The following is a 20180-nucleotide window of genomic DNA, read 5'->3' as shown; positions in this document are numbered from 1 at the left end:
TGCAGCAGATTGGAGAAATTTATTTCTGTATTGACTGCTATTTTTGATGTATGGGTATTGGGAATCATATAACCAGCATTAACATCCCTCATTTGATGAGTCCAAAAGCAAATGAACAATTTGTCTTCCTTAAGACTTGTCCAAACACTGAAAGGTGCAGTAGACCTGAAATCTGTTGTGTATGTCTAAGCAAAATTACGATTTGAAGTTAATGGATAGATCATGTCCTCAGGTCTTGTGTGAATGTTTACCTTGAAAAGCTTATCAAAATAACAGAAAAAATTGTCACAGAGGAAATTATTTACGCTGTTTTCTATAGTCAAAGGCAGGTCAGCCTATTTATAACAAACTAATAATGTGCAGTTATTTTAAATATTTTATGTTTGCATGTAAACATTTAAAAGCAGTGAATATGTTTCATTGTATAGTGGTAGAAGTCATGTGTGATTGACTAAAGATAATACGTATATCATTATCAGTAATGTAACACAATAGCATGGGACCAGAATTGCAAGAACCATCATCAATTATATTATAATACCTATTTAGATAGCTTATTTTAATTGGATCAAATTCCATGTACCTTAGTACAGCTTGGCAACCTAAATTATCCAGGTAAGCATCAATATTATCTTTGGCACTATTTTTGTCTGCTCCATTCCAGTTATGTTCCATTATTTAAATATAATTTTATTTTCAACTGTGCTTTCTTGTTACAGTTTGTAACATATATGTACACATTTTAAGTAGTCAGTATATTACACTAAACATCTGTTACAAATTTCTTGTTTTTATGTGCAATAACCTCACCTGTGGTCTGACTGATACTTTTTGATGAATTCTTAAAGAAAATTATCCTTTTTCAACAGCTGAGTGAGTCTGGCCATTATTGCAAAAATTTAAGTTTATACATGGAAAGCCAGGTGCCAATTAATAATTAGCACATTGTATAAAAAGCACAGAACCCTTGCCTTTAGAATATTTTACAGGCTGAATACAAATTTCCTAATGATTTTTTTTAATTAAGTAAAGCACTTTTCTGACTGGATTGACTCATGAGATTATACTCAGGTTTTTATTGGTTTAAGTGAAAGAAAAGTAGCTATTGGAAAAGTGCCATTTTGATATGTTAACTGCTGGAAAACATTTAGACTTTTAGAGATGATCATTGATTTCAATGCAAAATTTACAAATACATAGAATAGTCTAAAAGTGAGAGTAAAATGCTGCTGTTGTAAAACTATTTTCTGACTACAGATATGTTTATAGAATTCTCAAAGTGTGAGCTGCACAGAAAACCATAGAATAATGGAAACATTACAGCACAGAACAAGGCTATTCAGTCCATATGCCTGCATCAGCTAAATTTAAAACAAACTTTCCCACTTTCCAGCACTTGGTCTTTTGTGTGTTACACTGCTTCTAGTGCAGGTCCTGGTTCCATTTAAATGTTTTGTGGATTTCTGCCTCAGCCACTAAATTGGGCATCAATTTCCAGATACCCACCACCCTTTGGGTGAGAAAGGTTTTTCCTCATGACCCCTCTAATCCTTAACTAATCAGTTTAAAGATGTGCTCCTTGGTAATTGACCTTTCTATTAGGAAAACTGTTTTTCTGTCCACTCTCCAAGCCCCTCCTTATTATGGTCATCTCAATTATGTCACCTCCTTGACCTCCTCCTGATTTAAAGAAAATAACTGTAGCCCATCAAATCTGCCTTCATAGCTACAGTTTTCAAGCCATGGCAACATTCTTCTAAAATTCTCTGTACTCTCACTATTGACCAATTATGTCTTTAAAATGGTGACCTGAACAGTCCACTGTAGGTATAGCCTAACCAGTGTCTTGTGTATATCCAGTGTTACACCCTGATTTTTAAAAATTCAATATCTTGCTCAATGAAGGAAAGCATACCATATGCCTTCTTTGCCACCTTACCCACCTGTCCTGTCACTTCCAAAGACCTATGGACATGTTCTGCAAGGTATCTCACTTCATCGACTCCTCTTTATTATGCTTCCATTTATGTATTCTCATGCTTTGTTTGCTGACCCAAATGCATAACCTCACACTTTTTTTTCCAGATTGAATTCCATTTGTCATTTTCTGCACACACATCAAACCATTGATACCATCCTGCTGTTGACAATCATCAAAATCAACTGCATTAACAATTTTTGTGCTACCTGCAAAATTCTCAATTTCGTCTCACACATTTGAGTCTAAATCATTAACATATATCTCAAACATCAAAGGACCCAACACTTTGCCCTGAGAAACACTACTGGAAACAATTTTCCATTTGCAAAAACACCCATCAATATTTACACTTTATCTCCTGTTATTGAACCAATTTTGGATCTGATTCTGGTTTAAGTATTTCTGGGTTAAATATTTCTGAAAGTTATGTCAACAACATCCACTGCTTTATCCTCATCAATCCTCCTGGTTACATACCCAAACATTTCAATTTAGTTAGTAATAAATGAACATTCCTAAATTTATAAACAATGCTGACTATCCTAATTAATCTGTACCTCTCCAAATATCAATTTGTCCTCTTTTTCATTATTAGAATCAATACTTTTCCCCCCACCAGGCTCAGACTGATCAGCCTTTAATTATTCAACCTATCCTTCACAACCTTTCTGAGTAATGGTTCAATGTTTGCAAGCTTTCAGTTCTCTCTTACCTCCCTTGAATCTCATGAAAATTTTAATATGATCCTCAAAGCACTTACTTTTCCTTCTCTGACTCCTTTAACAACTAATTCATAAGATTCATCTCGTCCTGATGATTTATTCATCTTTAAGAAGGACAGCATCTCTCTCAACATTATACTTATTTTGAATAACATTTCTTGCTCCTCCTTTACCTAAGAGGTCTGTTTTATCCATTTCCTTTGTGAAGACTGAGATAAGGTAATGATTAGAATGTTATCTCCTGACTTCCTCAGAGCTTGCCCACCATCTGCAAAGAACAAGTCTGACATTTGTTGGAATGTGACCCACTTGCTTGGATGATTGCAGCTCTAACAACACTCAGATGCTTGACAATATCCAGAACAAAGCAGCCCGTTTGATTGGTGCCACATTCACGCATATTCACTCCCTGCACCACTGATGCACTGTAGCAGCAGTATGTACCATCTACAAGAGGTACTGCAGCACCAATCTGTTGTAGCAATAATATGCTGCCCTGGTGTCTATCTGTGCCCTTGACTCATTGGTTTATTTGTTATTCTCCTTGCATTTACATATATCCTTGGAGATTTTTGGAGAAGATTTGTAGCTCAGGTTGTGGATCAGATTGTAAATTTGCTCACTGAGCTGGTAGATTTGTTCTCTGACATTTCATCACCATGCTCAGTAACATCATCAGTGAGCCTCCAGTGAAGCGTTGGTGTTCTGAAGCTTGCTATTTATCTGTCTTGGTTTGTTGTGGTGGGTGATTTCACTTTCGGTTCTGTTTTTGAGAGGTTGGTAAATAGGGTCCAAATCTGTATGTTTGTTAAGGAATTCTGGTTTGAATGCCAGGTCTCTAGGAATTCCTGTGTGTGCCTTTGTTTAGCCTGTCCCAGGATGGATGTGTTGTCCCAGCCAAATTAGTGTCCCTCTTTGTTCCTAGAGGCCTAGTATTCAAACCAGAACTCCATTAACAAATATACAGATTTGGACCCCATTTACCAACCTCCCAGAAACAGAACAGGAAATTATATCACCCACCACAACAAACCAAGACCGATAAATAGCCGGCAGGGCAGAACACCAACACTTCATCAGAGGCTCACTGACGATGTCACCTAGCATGATGACAAAACATCTGAGAACAAATCTACCAGCTCAGCGAGCAAATTTATAACCTGATATATCCTCTTTAATACTGCCAAATCCTGTGCTGTATGTATTTTAACCTCCGCTTCCTCAGTCTTGCAAATTATTCTTAATTTGTTTGTTGGTTTCCACCCCTCTGCCAATCTAGTTTAAACCCTCTGAACAGCATTAGGAAAACTCCCTGCAAGAATCTTTATCCTGGTCCTGGTTAGGTCCAGGTCCAGGTCCAGGTCCAGGTCCTACCTCCCTCAGAACTGATCTTAATATCTTAGAATTTTAATGTCGACTGTCTCACACTAGCTTTCCAGCAAGTGTTCAGTCACTCAGTTCTCCTATTTCCATGTTCTCTGGCAGGTGGCACTGGAAGTAATCATGAGACCATTGCCTTAGATTTCCTGACTTGCAGTCAGTATCAACTGCACAACTGTACTTCAAATGTTCACTTTTTAAAAAAAATTGATTAAAGTGAGCAAATTATTACATCTAGAGTTGCTTATTAAGCTGTTAAATATTTGTAGTATGTTTAGATACCCAATACATGCTATTTTAATTCTGTGATTAGAGCTGTTTGTTTTCTGTATATTGGCACCAATCGTTCCCAAATCAGTTGTCGCACAGCCAACTAGAAAATAAGGATCCGTCTTCTAAGCAGCTCCTCTGGACCAAAATAATTCAATTTTCTGCAGTAGTCATGTCTGCTTGGAATCTTGGGTTTCAGGGCCAATATTTCATCATGGTTCCTTATTCACTAGAAATGGGCAGCAACAATCCAAGTTCAATTCATGCAAGATGTCTCTCTTTTTCCTCCTATGCATCCTATGGGTTTGAGCCTATATTCTGTAAGAATCACAACAGCGTGCCTACAGTTTTCATTAAGATACCAGCAATTCCTTTTTTTTGACGTTAAAATATGCAATATTATTTTGCAGTCAATTTATACAGTCATTTTATAGATAGTATGATCTCTTGTGTGTGGAAATAACCTTATTTTAGTAGTCTCAATATTGACACTAACCTTTTGTAGCAACTATTTCATATCATTGCCTATTATATCTCCCTCCTTGAGACTTCCATGCTTGCACAAATTGCTGTTTTCCTCCCAAAGAATGCCTCGACTGCTGGTTCAGTCCTAGATGCTCTCCAGATTGCTCATTCTATCTCTGATGAAAGCTCTAAGATCTCCTCTTACCATTGGAAATGACTTTCTCAATGGCTGCAGCTAATAAGAATGGAAAATTTCCAAACTTAATGTTCTAGATTTTGTGGTCAGTGAGCAATTTGAAGGGGCTCACTGTTCACATCGAAGAAAACTGCTCACAAAGATTCAGTGATATTAAAGTTGTGTAAATTTCCCCTTTTCCAACATTAGTGTAAATGTGATGCCAAGTCAATGAGACCTCAAAACATCCAGCAACATTGATTTCATTAAGCAGGGTAAGCAGCCAATAGAATTGAAGTATTCTTACAGGCAGCAAACCAGTAAATAAAATGCATTCAAGTTTTCATTTTTAATTGAGAGTGAAATATAATTAGAAAGTACATGGAATTGAAATAGAACTGAAATGTCACATATTTAAAAAAACAGAAGTTTGTCATTCTACAATCATAAAATTAGTTTTCCAGGGCCCATGAGGCAGTTCCAAAGTAATTATTAGCTTAACATGTCAATAAAAGTTAAATTACCCCTCATTCAATAAGGTGCAGCATTCTTGAGGGTTTTTACATTATGTTGTGAGCATCAAAGGACAAATTCTCATAAATTCAGTGATTTATACATAATTGCAGTTTGGGGGGTCCTTAAGAGAAGCATAGAATTGCAGACAGGAGGTTCTGGATTTCCATGTTTAACTGTGCATGTATGCAGTTGTTGTCAGTTTCAGAGCAATAATGAAAATGCACTCTGACAGTTTAGCCATCGTTACAGTAGCACGTTGGGGCCATTGTATCCACTTAGCAAATGAGTGAACGCTATCATTATAAAATTTTTTTTAGTCTGGTTTGAAAGAAAATATGAACAAGTCAGACACGATTAATTTTTTTATTTCCATTTCTTAGGTTGATGGATTGGCAGTTTTATGTTCCTGAGAGAGTATGATCAACAACTCATGGCAATTATACTATTTCAGTTTGCTATGGCTTAACTTCTCCTTTCTCTGCACACACATATTGGCAGTATCTTTATTACAAATTAGCAATTATGCATCTTTTTGCAGTTATGATCTAAAATATGTTTACAGTGATGAAGATTTTTACAGGAAAATGTTTTTTTAACCTACTAGGAAATATGTAACACTATTGTTTATTGATTATATACTGGATTGTCTCCAATTCTTGGAAATATTAGGTTGGTGAAACTACAGTTTATTGTAGTTTGTTTGGGTTTTTGTTTTAATTCCGTGACTACAGTTTTACTTCAGAATTTCAAACAGTGAGGAAAACTGGGAGATTTGGAAGAAATAAAATCTCAATGGGGGAAAACAAACTCAGCTGTGAAACCCCTTAATCCATGTCAGAGGAGACTGTGTGCACTATAGCGTATCTATCATAATATTCTGTACCATGCTGTACACATAACCTTTAGTACTTTAGGTGGCTGGATAATAGTCAGCAGTCCAATACATTTGCCCCAAGGCAAAAGACAGAAGCTTTTTCATCATTTTCCTCCTTTGGGTATTGAAACTTGTGACTCGAGGTGAAAGACAGTCATCTGTGTTCTGTTCACAGTGCACTGGATTATTATACAATGCATAGATACATGCAACCATGTATTGAGTGCTATTTTGAATTCATATATTCATTACTTATCAGATTAAATTGATGTGTCACATATGCAGTACAGACTTTTTTATTTTGTAAGGAATAATATGAAAATAGTTGCATTCATAGTACCCAAGTAAAATATTTGAGTAGAATTCTTACTTTTATAGAACCAATGCATAACAAAGGCGTTAAGTTCCTGCAGGAGTTAATTTACAGTGAAATTGCTCATGTGCTTCATGTGAGGCATGCATAATTGATTAAGCAGGAAAAAGACCTGCTATGTACTATTGACAGGTAGTTGGCCTCACTTATACAACTGGCAAATGCAAAAACCATTTAAATTAAATATTTGTTTATATAACAGTGATGGTTTTTCTCCTTCTCATGGTTCTCACATTCAAAGCTAAGAGCTGTAGTTGCAGTGACTGCTAAGTGTTTAAATGATGACACCATTATGTGAAGTGATTTTGAAATGAGAGATTTCACTGGAAGATTGCATCTGCTCCTTTCCCTCCCTATATCACACTCCCTGGCTGCGTAGATTATGATTGATTTGTTTGTGACAGATTGCAGGAAACAGTCATTGATTTTTCAATATTTTACCAAAAAATTATTTACAGTTGTAACCATGGGGAGGTATTTCCATGGGCTGTCAGCCCTTGAAAGACTGGGATAATATTCCCTGCTCCCTGACAAGACAAATTACCTGTAATGAGTGCAATAGCTGAAGGGTATACTTTTATTTTAAAATATGTCAATAACCCCAGTGACTAAACGAATATTGATTCAGCATAATGAAGCCTGAGTAATGCGAAAATGAGCTCTTCAAGGAGCCTACTAAAGGGTTCCATTCAGCTCCTAGTAGGAGGTTTTCCATTCTTCACTGCTGGGTCACGAAAAGCTGCTGCTTATGAACAAATCATTAGAAAATTCAGTGCCCTACCTCAATGTGAAGACTGCAAGTAGGCCTACTGGAAGTGATAGATAGCCAGGCTCTCCTATGTTTTTATTCCTACATTTATTTTATGCACATACAAAACAGATTTAATAATAATGTAAGGACTGTTTGTTCTATGAGCTGTTGCCAAGAGTTGTTCCGCGATCAATGCATACCTTTTAATCATTGACATTTTCAAAATTAAGTTTTTTTTTCTACTCCAAATCATTTAGAAACACTACTTGTCAGAAAAGAAGAGGTGAAGCACAGGAAAGGTGACATAAAATTTAAATATTTAGTTTACCTTTATTTTGAGAAGTGCAAAAATGCTGTACTGACTTTTAAGAACATGCATACTATTTTTTATCTTGTTTACTGGCAATCCAACACCTTAGTAGTCACTGTTAACTGATCGTGTGCTAGCGTTCTACACCATATTTTTCTCTTAAACTTATTTCTCAAACTGCCATGGTGATGATTGACCTCATTCAGTGGGTTATTCAAGTAGGCCTTTGGATGACCTGACCAAAAAAAAATAACTATTACACTGGTGCATGGTCATTTCTATGGAAACCTGGCACATTGTAGGATTTGGCAAAAGAAGGACTCATAGTTACTAGAAGTTTTACTTGTGCTCGATTTGTATATTATTTCTATGATGATAAATATAGTTTAATAAGTTAAATGTAATAGAACCATGGTAATTTTATTACCTCCTGCATGATAAAAGCAATCTTTAATTTAGAAATGATAGACACATTTAAAATATTCCCTGCATCATCTGAAACTCAGTTTTACTGCTTTTTTTTCAGTACTGTGTTTCAACGGTACAGACAATAAGGAATTTAATACTCACCAAGCTACCAGTATTGCTGGCTGCCTGCCATAGAGTCACCAGAATAATTCTCATACATATTACTCTCTTCTACTAATAGCTTCCATGTAATCGATGCAATAAAACGTGAGTGGTTGACACAACTCCCTTACAAAGCATGGACTATTCAGCCCATCAAGTCCACACTGAACCTGTAAAAAGCATTCCACCCAGAGTGTTCCCACCCCCCCCACCCCCCCCCCCCCACCAAAATCTTGTCACTGTAACACTGCATCTCCCATGACTAATCCACCTCACTTGTACATCCTTAGATATATCAGACGAAACTAGAGCACTCAGGGGACCCTCATGCAGACACTCTGAGAATGTGCACAGTCCATATAGTCACCAGAGGGTGGAATTGAACCCAGGTCTCTGGTGCTGAGACATCTTGTTAACATCAGGAACAATATGATTTATTCTTTCGATGTTCAAAGGAACTTTCTGCAAACAATTTGATCACTGCATCTGCCTATGAAACAGTATTTGTGAAACTTTACACCTTGAAGAGCAATTGGTTTATGATACTTTGATGAGAACATCAATCTTATGATTTTATCATATCTGATTCCCTTTTATTTGTTTAAAAATTAGATGCCATTTTTCAATGAGTGTCAGCCTTTAAAATAGGTAATTCAGGGTAAACACTCTTCGTTCTACTGTTGCCCTCTTCACTCCTTAACTGCTTCTCCCATGAAGAGGCGGTGAGTAGATTTGTCAACACCAGATGTATTCTAACTGGGTTATTGTATCTAACTGCTCTGCTTGCACCATTGGTTTCCTGACATGTCTATTTCCAAATAGCATTGCCTTTCTACACCAATCATGAAGCGAACAATTAAAAATCATTCAGAACTGAATAACCTATCAATAACTGTCCTTCCCTTCCATCTTTCTTATCTGCCTTCTTCTCTTCTATCCATCCTGTCTACTTTCCACCCTGCTTCTCTCTCTTCTACTTTTCAGCTCTCTCTTGTGCTTTCTTGCTTCCTCTTCCCACCTCCCATCCAAGACTGAGCTAGATTTCTTGGCACTGAAAGATGTGGACTTGTTGTCTGCCTTATTAAAAGTTTTCCTATCTTATCACTTGCTGTGAGGAAACTCGATGCCAACAAATCTCAATATAAAAGTCAGAGTGGATACCTGGCAACTTCAGCTAACTGCTTGCCCCGGTCAGCTGCCATCTTTGTCACCCAACAACAATGGCTCAGGGAACCAGTCACCACACTGCGCACCCAAAGATGCTGTCATCCTACACATGCAGGTTCTCATGACCATCATGATACCTCTTCAATTCCTTTTCAGGACGCTTCTGTACCTTAAAGTTGCACTTCAGGGTGCACCAGCAACTAATATTTCAATGCTGTTATGAGGACACTGGAGAGCAAGAATAGGCACACAGCTCTTGGATTGGACTAGACTGTAAGCATCTCAGGGATGTTCATACTATCTTATTGTGCAATCTTCTTGATCCTCACAGCACCCCTATTTGCCTTGTTGCCCTTTGTGTCCCCATCCAAAGGTAGCAGATTCATTTCTGTCTTGCTTTGCTATTAACTGCAGACACAAAGCCAGGATACTCTTCATGATTGTAACAGTCCTCAGGTAAGGCCAAGGAGTCTTCAGTCAGTGGGTCCTGGTACAGTCAGTAAAGGGCAGTCTCTAATGCCAGTCCAGAACCTTGGGCATGATTGGTCTGCCATTCGAATAGTCAGGATCAGAATCCTTCCCTCAGTGAGGAGCCAAGTGTCAGACAGCCCACCGCCTGTCTTTTTCTCTTTCTGCCCTGTTCCTGGAATGAGGTATTGAGTGAGATGAAAGTGGATGACCAGCTTTCACTGCTGATGGGGGAAAAGGTTCTGGATATCAGTTTTCTCACTGAGCTGGAACGTTCATTTCCAGACATTTTGTCATGCTACTAGGGAACATCTTCAGTGGGCCTCCGGGTGAAGCACTGTTGATAAGTCCTGTTTTTATATGTTTGGGTGTCTTTGCATTGGTGACATCATTTCCTGTGGTGATATCATTTCTTGTTCATTTTCTCAGGGGGTGGTAGATGGGGTCTAACTCGATGTGTTTGTTGATGGAATTCCAGTTGGAATGCCATGCTTCTAGGAATTCTCGTGCGTGTCTGTTTGGCTTGTCCTAGGATGGATGTGTTGTCCCAATCGAAGTGGTGTCCTTCCTCATCTGTATGTAAGGATACTAGTGAGAGAGGGTCATGATGTTTTGTGGCTAGTTGATGTTCATGTATCCTGGTGGCTAGTTTTCTGCCTGTTTGTCCAATATGGTGTTTGTTACAGACCTTGCATGATATTTTGTAAATAACATTAGCGTTGCTTGTTGTCTGTATAAAGTCTTTCAAGTTCATTAGCTGCTGTTTTAGTGTGTTGGTGGGTTTGTGAGCTACCATGATGCCAAGGGTCTGAGTAGTCCTGCAGTCATTTAAGAGATGTCTTTGATGTAGTGGGGAGTGGCTATGGTTTCTGGACACGATTTGTCTGCTTGTTTGGGTTTTTTGCTGAGAAATCTGCGGAGTGTGTTCTTCTCAAATCTTCTGAAAACTTGCTGAGGGAAAAAGTGTTTGTGTCCCAAGTGAGTAATGAGGCAACAGAAATACCATGCAGGTTTAGAAGGAATGAGAATTGCGACCTGTGAAAGCTAACAAGGGAAGAAGTTGTATATAATAATGAGCTGTGGTTGGTGCAATAGCAGAATGAAGTGAGTGTGTGGTAGCAGAGAGAAGATGGTGTCACTTACCATGGTTGAGCAAAGAAAGTCATTAACCTTCATTCTTCACTGGTAAGTTTTCCACCAAATGACTGAGACAACATTGGCATGGGTGGCAACTATGGACCAGGCTAGTGGGTTCTGAGGACATTGCATTCTCTGCTGGTCTTGAAGTAAGAGGTTCTTCTTCTGCATCAGCCATGGACCCAAATTCTGTTTGTCTGTCTGCAAAGCAGCAGTTTCTCTGTATCTTCCATGTCATGAACTGGGCAGGGTAGATTTGAGCAGTCTGTGCTCGTCCAGGTGATAAACTACCTTTTAACTATTCCACCGGCTTGAGCGATGTTGATCTACTCTGGGACATCCCAGCCATCATGAGTTCTTCTAAGTTTGGTGAGATGGTAGAATCAGAGATTCCAGAACCTCAATAATGCCTTCTGTTCTAAATTCATACAGAATGGTGGATAGTTTAAGGGAGTGTCCACCAGCAGTGACACTCACAGAGCAGTATAGGTACTTCCAACTTACACTCACATGTGTAAACACTTTGCATCATTATACTGTCTTTTAGTAGCCTTGTCTTTATTAGAACCGAGTCCAGCAACAATAACATCAGAGACTCCTAGCCAGATGGGGCAAAATTAGTTATAAAATCAGATAATGGGACCTATGAATTGCTGCAGCTCTATACTTGAATGTGCCTTCACCACCGACACATTGACAACAGCATAAAATGCAAAATATACAAAGGTAACTGTGAACACATTAATCAGATTATGCTACTGGTATAAGAAAATTTGATGAAATGATTTACCTTTTAATATATTTTACAATTTTTCCACTATGCAGAAAGTGAAATGTGAATTATTCAAAACCAAAGCATTTACGGTATGCAACAAAAACTGAGCAGGGGTTGTAAATAACAACAATATGTAATGTGTCAGAAACTAATACAAAAGAAAAAAATAGTGCCCAATTATACAGTTCACGAGAAGAGTTTAGCACCATGATCATAGAGTCATAGAGATGTACAGCATAGAAACGGACATTGTCGTTCTGTTCGCCAAGCTGGGAATTTGTGTTGCAGACGTTTCGTCCCCTGTCTAGGTGACATCCTCAGTGCTTGGGAGCCTCCTGTGAAGCGCCTCTGTGATCTTTCCTCCGGCATTTGTAGTGTTTTGAATCTGCCGCTTCCGGTTGTCAGTTCCAGCTGTCCGTTGCAGTAGTCGGTATATTGGGTCCAGATCGATGTGCTTATTGATTGAATCTTTGGATGAGTGCCATGCCTCTAGGAATTCCCTGGCTGTTCTCTGTTTGGCTTGTCCTATAATAGTAGTGTTGCCCCAGTCGAATTCATGTTGCTTGTCATCTGCGTGTGTGGCTACTAAGGATAGCTGGTCATGTCGTTTCGTGGCTAGTTGGTGTTCATGGACGCGGATCGTTAGCTGTCTTCCTGTTTGTCCTATGTAGTGTTTTGTACAGTCCTTGCATGGGATTTTGTACACTACATTGGTTTTGCTCATGTTTGCTCACAAACATAGAAACGGACTCTTTGGTCCAACTCATCCATACCGACCAGATATCCTAACCTAATCTAGTCCCATTTGCCAGCACTTGGCTCATATCCCTCTAAAACCTTCCTATTCCTGTACCCAGCCAGATGCCTTTTAAATGTTGTACCAGCCTCCACCACTTCCTCTGGCAGGCCATTCCAAACACGCACTACCCTTTGTGTGAAAAAGTTGCCCCTTAGGTCCCTTTTAAATCCTTTTCCCCTCTCACCTTAAACCTATGCTGTTTAGTTCTGGACTCCCGTGCTCCAGGGAACAAACCATGTCTATCTCCTCTATCCATGCCCCCATAATTTTATAAACCTCTATTAGGTCATTCCTCAGCTTCCAATGCTCGAGGGAAAACAACCTATTCAGATTCTCCTGCTAGCTCAAGCCAAGCAATATTCTTATAAAACTTTTTTGAACCCTTTGAAATTTGGCGACATCCTTCTGATTGGAGGGAGATCAGAATTGCACACAATATTCCAAAAGTGGCCTAACCAATATTCTGTACAGCTGCAACATGACGTTCCAATTCCTATACTCAACACTCTGACCAGTAAAGGCAAGCATACTAAATGGGTTCTTCACTATCCTATCTACCTATGACTCCACTTTCAAGGAACTATAAACCTGCAATCCAAGGTCTTTGTTCAGCAACACTCCCCAGGGCCTTACCATTTAAGTGTATAAGTCCTACCCTGATTTGCCTTTCCACATTTGTCTCATTTTAAAATCCATGTGCCACTCCTTGGCCCATTCACCCATCTGATCAAGATCCTGTTGTGCTCTGAGATAACCTTCTTCGTTGTCCACTACATCTCCAGTTTTTTAGTGACATCACAAAGTTACTAAGTATACCTCCTCTATTCACATCCAAATCATTTAGGTAAATGACAAAAAGCAGTGGACCCAGTACTGACCCTTGTGGCACACCACTTCTCACAGGCCTCCAGTCTGAAAGACAACCCTGCATCACCACCCTCTGTCTTCTACCATGTCAGCCAAATCTGTATCCAAATGGCTAGTTCTGCCTGTATTCCATGTGATTTAAACCTCGCTATCTAGTCTGCCATGAAGAGTCTTGTCAAACACATTACTGAAGTCCACATAGATCACGTCCACCACTCTGCCATCATCAATCTCTTTGTTACTTCTTCAGAAAACTCAATCAGCACAACAGTTGTAAATTTGTCTTCATGGAAGGTTTCTGTCTCTAATATCTAATGAGTTATCTCACACAATTTTCTCTGCTTACATCACATGTGTGAACCACGTGTCTATGGCATGGTGCTAGCACTATTCAGTGTTCTCCAGTAACAGTTACTTTCCACTGTTGGGTCCTTTTCACACCATATCTAAGCCCCAACTTTCCACGAAGTCTATCCTGAACTCTCAGGATTCACAGCATTCACAGTTGCAGTGTGGGAGGAATTGCCTTGGATATGGTCAGCAGAGGCTAATTGGCACACTGATTTGCTGATCTGAAGGTCCTGATGTATGGGGTGGTGGAGAGGAGTGCTGTCTGCTTTCCTCAAGACTGCCAGAGTAGTCAACAGCACTAGACCATGCCACTGTAGGAATTGCAAAACCTGCGTCCACACCTCCCCCCTCAACTCTGTCCAAGGCCCCAGAGGAGCCTTCCACATCCATCACAGTTTCACCTGCACTTACACAAGTCATTTACTGTATCCGTTGCTGCCAATGTTGTCTCCTCTACATTGTGTGGAGACAGGACGCCTACTCACAGAGTGCTTCAGAGAACATCTCTGGGACACCCGCATCAACCAACCCCACTGCCCCATGGCCGAGCACTTCAACACCCCCTCCCACTCTGCTGAGGATATGCTGGTCCTGGGTCGCCTCCATTGCCACTCCTTTACCACCCGATGCCTGGAGAAAGAACGTCTCGTCTTCCACCTCTGGACTCTCCAACCCCATGACATCAATGTGGATTTCACCAGTTTCCTCATTTCCCCTGTCCCCACCTTCATCCTAGTTCTAACCTTCCAGCTCAGCACTGCCCTCATGACCTGTCCCACCTGTACATCTTCCTTCCCACCTATCCACTCCACCCTTCCCTCTGACCTATTTATTACCTTTAACCCCACCTCCATCCACCTATTGCACTCTCAGCTACCTTCTACCTAGATCTACCTGCCTTCCATTTACCACCCACAAGGCTCCCAGCCTCATTTCTGATGAAAGGCTTTTGCCCAAAACATCGATTTTCCTGCTTCTCAGATGCTGCCTGACCTGCTGTGCTTTTCCAGGACCACACTCTTGAATCTAATCTCCAGTATTTGCAGCCCTCACTTTCGAGGACTAGCTGATGTTCCATCAGTGTTTGTGTTGTATCCATAGTCCCGAAGAACACTGAATAGATGAGGAAGAGGTTTAATGACTGTTTGTTTGCATTCCACAAAGAGCCACCACCTTCTCTCTACCACCTTACATTCACTCTGACTTTGCTATTGTACCTATCTTCCACAAAGCTCATGGTATACCACTCTCTCAAATGCACTTGGCATATTCCCTATTTCACTCTCAACACCCATCTTAGACTATTGACTTTGTGTCTGTGTGCTCTTTGTGCTTCATGCAAACTCATTTGGGACACCTTGCCATATTCTCCTCACCTAACTTGCACTAATAACCATGTTTGTTACTTCATTTCATTCAGTTCCTTTCTTTGTTCCGTTTCAGGTGAACATAATAGAGCAGAGAGCAGCAAAATCGGTGGTGGGTGCCCAATATCCAGATCCTCAACCCTATGAAAACAGAAGCCTTGCCTTAGTGGCAGAGAACTGTGACAACTTATGTGGTGATGCCATGACTTCTGTGATCAGGCAACCAAATAAGAATCATTGTCAAGTGCTGCACTGGTCTCGCATTACCAGCAGTAGGCATTACTTCTTAACATGCTCTAACTGTTCCTATTTCAGAACTAATTCCCTCTTGTCTCCTGCAGGCACCAGCTACATCCTGTCTCTGCCATGAAGAGACCAACCCCACAAGATATTGTCTGCTTCTCCACCTCTGATGAAGAAACCACAGAAGAAACCAAAGGAATCACTAGCAAGGCTCTCTTGCACCCTCCTCTACCTCAGATGATATTTTAGCTAGCTTAGAGTTGGCAGCAGGTTTTGAGAAGCACATGACTGGCACATCTCTACAGCTGGCTGAGAAGAAAGTGTCCCAAGTTGGTGGCATTCACCTGTTCAGTTGGGGCAGAAAAGGACTCTGTCATATTGGCCATTAATAATTTCATTTAAATGCACAAGCAGACACAAGAACAGCAGGCACATTTGTCAGAGGTACACATTTGTCGGAGGAGTCCACCAACACTATCTATGTCATGCTGTGTGACAAATGGGTTTCTACCTGATTCCATGACCAGTTTGATGGCTGCCTCAGAGACCCAATTCCAGCACATCGTGTTGGCTGTATATTCGCACAGATCTGCACTCCATCACTCCAGCCACTGAAATGCCAGTGGTAAAGTGACAGGGATCCTTGATCTCACTTCCTCTCAAGGAGGTAGTGGTGCCAGTAGGTACCCAAGCAGAAGAGGAACTATAAGTAGGCACCCCGGCAGCCTTCCCTCAGAAGGTTGTCTGCCTGGCATCTCCATCTCCACCCTGCCTGCAGACCCCCTACCATGTGGGGGTTCAAGCTGAGAAGACTGAACCTGCATGTCAGCAGACATTCTCACATTTAGCATGTCAGGGTTCCTGGGCCACAAGTGCGCTCAGGCTTGCCTGCGTGAAATCCAAGGCTAACAAGCTCAATTAAAGATAGACTCCGGGACTGAACTTAGACATAATGGGAGTGAAAAGAATAAAAGACCCATGCACATAGGTGGCATGGATTAAAGTTAATTGTAAATACATCAACATATACTTTGTAAGTATATGTTCATTTTTCATCATTACTTGAGTGAACAACTTTCATTTTTGCTGTAGCTATGAGAATGAAGGCAGAACAATTCGCCATCCTTTGTGCAATGTGATGTTCTAACCCTGTCTAAATATTAGTTATCCTTTTAGCATGGAAGTTTTTTCTTGATTAAATTAGTGATCATCAGAAGATACAAAGACCTCCATCAGTTTGTTGCCTGAAATGTTTATTAATAAATAGACAAAGTATAAAAAAGTCAGTGATAAGATGCATCTGCATTTGAGATTACACAGGGGATGCTGGCATCTGCAGCATTTTAAGATTTCCAGTCTGTCAAAGATGACTTCATGCAACTCCCTTCCAAAGAACAAAATTCACAAAGACATCATTTGCTGCTGTGCTGTTTCTTCTGAAGAATGTCCCATTGTCTTTCTTGTTGCAATGCTGTGGCTCTCATGGATTCTTAATATCCAGCAGAAACCCTGCAGTAGTCTGGAGCAGATTATCCAAGGATTAAGTAGTATTCTCCATCTGAACTGCAGCAAACCTCCAAACTGCATGAGAACTAATGTGGAGGAGTCGTCTTTTGACCAGTGTTAACCCCAGTGTAAGAATCTGTTACATTCCAGGTAGGCTGGATGTCATGACATGGCATTCTGGTTGCAACCTTTAAACAGAGTATAATGCAACTGGTTGCAATGGACATGCAGTACTGACTGTTACCCACTACCTAAACTGTAAGCATATGGATGCCTTGACCCTGATCAGCACAAGCAGTCAAGTGACTGTGTTCAATCTCCTGACCATATTTGGATGATGCTGTTGAATCACTCTGCAAGTACCTTCTGACTGAAGATGATCCTCCTTGACTAAGGACTCCTTCTGTTAGTCCTTGCCATGTGGTCATTTGGTTGTAGCACATTCAATGCATTTGTCATGTATGCAGCTAGCACAGTTGTAACATTGACATAGCAATTGACATAGCCATAGAACAACATCTGCACGCCCTTGACTGACCTTTGCTAGCGAATATGACAAGCAGTGTGACTGTGTCTGGTTTGAAAGGCAAGGCAATGCAGAAATACTGTTGGCCTGTAAGTTATGCATATGGCAGTAAAACACAAAAGGCGAAAGTAAGACAAATACAGATGCTTTGAGCATTCTAGAAGGTGCAAAATGAGTGCTAACAAAATAAGTGAAGTGCACTGAACTGCACCCTGCTGCAGTTTGTGAGATGGGTACGACAGTAACCTAGCAGCAGCATTATGGTCCAGGTGCATTCAAAGTGCAGTACAGAAGTGGATAGCTAAACTTTAAGGGTGTGGGAAATGAGCCATGATAATGTGATGAGGTTGATGCATGTCCAATGTCAATCTCTGTGGGCAAGAGATGTTGGGGATAGTTAGTCAAAGTGAAGTTCCAGATGAACAAGTAGTGAACAGGAGCCACCAAGAACTTGCTCAGACTCCTATTGTTGCCATATAGCTTTTCCCTGTCATGTAAGGAAAATAACAAACTGTATAGAAATAACGTAAGAATAGATAATAATTAGTTACAAATGCTTGCCGATAAGCCTCTTGCTGTTCACCAGCAAGATTCTCGTCTCACCATTCAGATTTAGATGGAAAATTGGGCTTTTTTTTTATTGTGGATCTCATTTCACCCAGTCTCATCATATTTTCCTGACTGATTCCTCACTGCCCATACTGTTCAGAAGCTAGGAGAATTCTGCCCCTAGTTCATGCTTCATTGTGTTTGTATATAATTTTTAGTTTAGGAATTGAGGTTTTACTGGAGAAATTGGAGAGGAAGCCTAATTAAAAACTGGCAAACATCTGATGAAAATGCAAAATAAATAAGCAGGTAGATTGTTACGTTTAAAAGCTCAGAGGGAGCTACAAAACAGCAGATAAACCTAAATGATGTATAACCTAACTGAAAATGAGAATTAAAAAAAAAGCATTGAAACAAAACTGACCTTCCCAATTTCTAAGGAAACGAAAGCTCAACCTAAGTTTTGGAAACACTAAACTTTGGGCAGACTAAAATTGATTGAAACCATATAAAAGTGTTGCATAGCTTTATAAGCTCAGTTAGTTGCATTTTGGATCTGGTTTACAGCTCAGTAAGGGCCAAAATAAACAATGGTTAGTTAGACCTGTGCTATCAACTGAGCAAAATCGAGCAACTTCATTCACCATGTGAAATGCTGATGAGGCTACTGTTAGCTTGAATTTAATGAGGGAACAAAATTTGGAAGTTTTCTTATTTTAGAGCTGGTGTAAGAATATGCTGTAGTTGGCAGATGTTCTTAGAAATATTGGAAAGGTAATCAGAGTAAGGTCTGGAGGCATTCACAGTCAGAAGATGGTAATTGTAAGATTTACTTCTGGGAAGAATGGTGTTGAAGTACTGTGGCATACTAGTGGATGCTCTCTACAGAAATAAATTACATTTAAGATTGATGTGTCTTATAAGAGATTTCTTAGGGGAAGTAAGAAGTCAACTTATTGCATAAAATAGGAGAAAATGAGGACTGCAGATGCTGGAGTGCAGAGCTTAAAATGTGTTGCTGGAAAAGCGCAGCAGGTCAGGCAGCATCCAAGGAGCAGGAGAATCGACATTTCGGGCATAAGCCCTTCTTTTATTGCATAAAATATCTAATTGTAGAACATTGTTATGGCAATGATGCTTGTACAAACAAAACAATGATGGTTGTTTTTGTTTAGAGGTGAAATCTTGTGGTGTAATTTGATTGAAACATGGTGTTCAGATATCTCTTTAATTGTTAACAGTCCCTAACAGGATCATAATACAACCAACTGATGCATAGTGTGGCTGATGACTGCTACATACTGTTCCACTCTGCTCATGTTTGTAACTCTGCATCAAATCAGAGGCCAGCAGCTCCTGCATGGAAAAGGCCATGGCAGATGTCTTCGGCAATCCTGGGTACTCTTCTGACAAAAGACTAAGATAAGTGATTTGTAGGTAGGGATTTTTGGGTTAAAAGTTCCAGAGAAGAGGGGGTTCAGGGCAGTGGCACCTTTTTTGTGTCATGTCTTGGAGTTAGTATGAAGTACACCTTTGAGAGACATTATTCACACTATCACCATGTCATGGCATGTGACCTGATGGCATAAAAATCTCAAATTCCAATTTAACTGATGCGCTTGAACATAAAAAATAGGTTAAAAATTACACAGCACTATGTTGTAGTCCAACAGGTTGATTTGGAAGTGGTGGCTTTCAGAGCAGTGCTCCTTCATGAAGGAGCAGTGCTCTGAAAGCTAGTACTTCCAAATAACTTTGTCCACCCCAGTCCAACATGAGCACCTCCACATTGTAAGAAATAGGTGCAGCAGTAGATTGTTTGGCTCCTCAAGGCTCCCCTGCCATGCATCAAGATCATCGACGTTTTGGGCATAAGCCCTTCTTCAGGAATGAGGAAAGTTTGTCCAGCAGGCTAAGATAAAAGGTAGGGAGGAGGGACTTGGGGGAGGGGCGTCGGAAATGTGATAGGTGGTACAAACAAACCATTATCTCCCAGACCGTCCATAACCTCATCACCTCGGGGGATCTCCCATCCACC

At 40.1% G+C, this 20180-nt stretch overlaps 1 long non-coding RNA gene across 8 annotated transcripts in view; it reads left to right on the top strand.

Moving 5' to 3' along the window:
* The window catches only part of LOC122558431, a 357678-nt gene that overhangs the window by 11512 nt on the left and 325986 nt on the right, over positions 1-20180 (top strand). Inside the window, exons 3-4 of one of the 8 annotated variants that reach the window (XR_006314137.1) lie at positions 15395-15430; positions 15660-16876. The exons of 6 other annotated variants lie outside the window; for them this stretch is intronic. This is a non-coding gene — a long non-coding RNA (uncharacterized LOC122558431). Of the gene's footprint in view, positions 1-15394; positions 15431-15659; positions 16877-20180 lie in introns of those variants that run through there. One more of the 8 variants, XR_006314134.1, reaches the window with a different exon arrangement.

Source organism: Chiloscyllium plagiosum, chromosome 17, assembly GCF_004010195.1.
Source record: "Chiloscyllium plagiosum isolate BGI_BamShark_2017 chromosome 17, ASM401019v2, whole genome shotgun sequence".
Lineage (NCBI taxonomy): Eukaryota > Metazoa > Chordata > Chondrichthyes > Orectolobiformes > Hemiscylliidae > Chiloscyllium > Chiloscyllium plagiosum.
Note: the sequence above shows the minus strand (reverse complement) of the source record. Positions and strands in the feature narration are given on the sequence as shown.